This window comes from Trichechus manatus, unplaced genomic scaffold, assembly GCF_000243295.1.
Source record: "Trichechus manatus latirostris isolate Lorelei unplaced genomic scaffold, TriManLat1.0 scaffold00107, whole genome shotgun sequence".
In the NCBI taxonomy this organism is placed as follows: domain Eukaryota; kingdom Metazoa; phylum Chordata; class Mammalia; order Sirenia; family Trichechidae; genus Trichechus; species Trichechus manatus.
In genome coordinates, this window is record NW_004444043.1 from 8,272,305 (window position 1) to 8,276,637 (window position 4,333).

General features: G+C 36.3%; 1 pseudogene; it reads right to left on the bottom strand.

Annotated features, from left to right (window-relative positions):
* Positions 1 to 58: 58 nt before the first annotated feature.
* Positions 59 to 4,333, bottom strand: part of LOC101354700 (annexin A1-like) — a 19,635-nt pseudogene continuing 15,360 nt past the window's right edge.

Here is a 4,333-nt window from a genome sequence, read left to right on the forward strand (position 1 = left end):
TGAATAAGTGCAACACACTATAATCTCATATTGTATGTGAGGAAATATGAAACTCGCTCACCAAAAAGAAAGTTTTAAACCTGTGATTTTCTCACTTTTTCTTAGCAGATTTTAGTTGTCCAATATAATAATAAATTGGATTTAAATAGTTTTCTATCTTTCAATACATTCAAGAACCTTGACTTTTCTTTTTTCAACATTGTAATGAGATAACTTGAATATGTATTTTATACATTCTACCTATGATAAAATTGAGAATAAAATAAAATTTAGAATAATAAATTTGTAATCCTCTCACCACTATTCTTTGCATAATATAGCATAGTATCTATTTACACTAGCAGAAACTCTAAAATATTTGATTGCTAAATTTATGCATGGGAAACAGTATTTCCAGGACTTTGGTTGAAAAACGTGTCTAATTTTTCAGTACAAAACTTACTAGAGCATTTTACCAGTGAAAACTTAACTTACTTGCCAATCATGCATCCTAATTTAATGAATTAATTTTACATATGAAATTTACAGAGAAAATAAGTCAGCTCTTCTCTTTGAAGAAGTCACAAAAAGAACTATCACTTGTTGGGGTAGCATTATGAAAATCACAACATACCAGGATGGCCTGGCAAAGAGAGATACCATACTTCTTCTGATAGAATGCTTTGATATCATTCATGTCAATCTCAGAACGGGAAACCATAATCCTGATCAATGTCTTATGACGAGTTCCAATACCCTGTTTAAAACAAATAATGGTGTCTCATATTTAGAACATACTCTGACTAAGCAGGATGTGGATTTTAAAGTGTAGCCCTTTTGCTCACCCATAGGATTTCCATGGAGAAGCTATCTTCTCATTAGAATACATGCCCCACCCCTACACATGCACATGCACTTCACACAAATGACAATGAAATGATAAGAAACCAACTGCTACATTAGGAGTCTGAACAAAGAGCTTTTACAGGTTCCTAACTGGTCTCCGACCATTCACTCTTTCCTGTATCTCTCTAAACTATTAAATGATTACAAATAAAGTGAACTTCCTAAACTTTCAAATCTAATCATGTAATTCATCTATTTAAAACTCTTTATTAGTCCTCTATGGTTCTTAGGATGGAAACCATTCATTTTATCAGCTTAAAATGTCCTGCCTAATTCTACAACTCCCTCCACTGTGCACAACCCCTCTATTTTCTTGCAAGCATCATGCTACATTTTGCCTGCAAGCCTTTATGCATGGAGTTTCCTCCTGCTAGACCACCCTTCCTTTATCTCCTCATCTCTTCCACTCTTGCCTTGCCTAGCTAATACCTACTATAACTTCAGGTCTTAGTTTAGCTGACACAAAGGCTGCATTACTTTCCAAAGTCTGAAGTAGATGATTTTCTTCTGCTCCCCAATATTACCAAGTACTCATCATTACCCATCTTAATACCCGCCCCCCCCAAGACAAAAGCAGACATGGGGGCAGACTGTGCTACCTCAGGGGTAAACTACAATGTATATCATTTCATATAGATGCCTTAATATTAATTGAATGGTTAGATATCTCTGAAGACCTCCTTATTTTGAAATTGCACAGGAAACACAAAGATAACTTCATTTGGGGGCTTACAATATAAATGTGCAGGTGGTATTCTATATGGTACCGTGCATGTTAGAGAATAAAGTGAAATGGTTGAAGTGGCACCTCAAAAATATCTTAATAGCATCTTCTACTTAAGTAAATCATAGAATGACATTTTAAAAGATTCCACCATTAATCCACGACATAAAGACAGAGTAATAAACAAGGGAAGAATAATAAAGCAGACAAATGAAATGTAAAAGGGGGAAGATTGTAAAATTCAACATTCTTAGTGAAAATATGTTACAAAAATCACACATTAAAAGAGGAAGTTTACCACCCTTCCTGTGCTGACTTACAAGCTCACCTTACACTCATTCCTTTAAGAAAAAAATACTAAATCTAATGGAATTTTATTCTAGTTACCTCTGCATTGGATAGGACAATTTTTTTTAAATGGGACGATATTAGAATATGTATGATTTTCAAATAATATGAGATTTTCTGAGCTTCACTCTACAAACAATCATTTTTTCCCCTAAGCAAGTCATATAAGTAGAATGGTACCTTCATGGCCTGGTAAAGCTTCTCAGCAAAGAAAGCTGGTTTGCTTGAGGCACACTTCACTGTAAGAAAGGCAAATTGTAGTTGATGTATTTACCACAAACACAAATGAAGCATGCATGTAAAAGAAACATGAATTACAGTTTTACTATCAAGATTTCTATTTTTTCATTCCTATTCCTCACACCGCCCCCCCACAATAACGGATGATGGGTTTATAAGAAAATACTTTTGTTACTCTCTAGATTGTTATCAGAGAAAAGAATATCTAAAACCACAATCACCTAGTTCCCATTACTTTAATCCACCCCAGCAGCAATTTCAATAGCTACCAATGTTCTCAGTGTATTCTCCTTAGGAACAGGGAAAGAATTAGGTTAAAGGCATGTTAGCACGCAAACAAGTACATTCTCCATGTTGTAATAGAAATAATGTCTGAGGACAGGGCAGGCTATAAATAGAAGACGGCTGCCCAAATAAAGATCTGTCAAACCTTGACGTTCATTACCTTGGTACTCAAAATGTGTTCCAAAACGCTGAGTCCCAGGCCCCACCCCAGACCTACTGAATTAGAATCTGAATTCTAACTAGATTTCCAGAAGATTCATGTTCATATTAATATTTGAGAAGTACTGCCTTAGCACACAGGTTTCCAATTCTGACCGGTCAAATAAATACCAGGGAGAACTTTAAAAAGCACAGCTTTTCAGAAGCTACCCCAGACCTACTGAATCAAGACTCTCCTGGACTTGCCCAAGATGATATAATTAGCAAGTGGCAGAACCAGGATTTGAATTTACATTTATCTAATTCCAAATCCCATGCTCTTAATGACCACTCTGAATTGCCCCTGTACTGTGCCCAGCCTAGATCTGTGCTTGGAATAGCAGGTGCTCAATAAATACTTTCCACCTCTCCAAAGAGAATAAAACCCTGTTGTTATTAAGAAGGTATTCATACACCTTTAGCTAAATATTCTTTGCCATAATCTTACATGTTGTCTCCCTCTAAACTATAGATATACTCTATCTGACTACTGGGCGGGAGCGATTGTTCTATTTTATGTTTTTAAGTATGGGACATCATTGAAAATACAATTCCAAGTTATAAAAATCTTACACCTTCAGGATTACATACCAATAGCTGTGAGGCATTTCTCAATGTCACCTTTCAGCTCCAGGTCCAGAACTTTGTTCATGTCATGCTGACTGTACTTGGTGTATTTCTGAAACACTGAATATTAAACATAAACTAAAAGATGTGCAAAACACCCTATTCTTTAGCAAACTTCAGCAAAATCAGGACAACTGACTCAAAAAATTTCTTGAGATGACTGAATTTCAAGGCATACTTTTAAAAGCTATTTATTCAACTGAGCAGTAACAAAAAACATGGCCATCAAGTTGATTCCGACTAATAGCGGCCCTGTAGGACAGAGCAGAACTGCTCCACAGGGTTTTCAAGAAGCGACTGGAGGATTTGAACTGCCGAACCTGTTAGTTAGCAGCCGTAGCTCACCATAGCTCTTAACCACTGTGCAGTATAGTATGGGTATTTCATCTTCTCCTAGGACTGCAGACTGGGCTTTGGACTGGTTCATTCTGGTTCAAACCCCTGCTGAGAATTTGCACTCCTAACAAGTTCCCAGGTAATGCTAATGCTGCTGGTTAAGGACCAGTTCTGAGAATCATTAGCAGAACAGTGGTTCTCAAAATTTATTATACACAAGAATCACCTGGGAATCTTGTTAAAATGTAGAATTGCTTCAGTGTATCTGGGGTAGAATGCAAATTCTCAGTAGGGGTTTGAACCAGAACAAACTGGTTTGAAGCCCTGACTGTAGAAAATTAACTCACATAGTTACTTTGCTGCTCCTGTTTATTTGGGGGAAATTTTGCAAGTGTTGAAGATTATTTAAAATGGTACATGATTGACAACCATGACATTTACTACAGCAGAGCTAAGTGTCATGGCAAATAGATCTTCCCTTAAATAAAATCTGTGTAGTAAATTTCTCTTAAGCTTAACATTAGAAATCAGTGTGCTACGATAAGGTAAGGGACTTCATTTAATCATCATGACTTCCCCTTTGTCTTGGCTTCCAGGAGGCTCAGAATTAGATCATGTGCCCAAAGATAAGAACTTGTTTTTGTTTTCTAGAACACCTACATACTCTCCTTCACTTAACCAAACCCAACA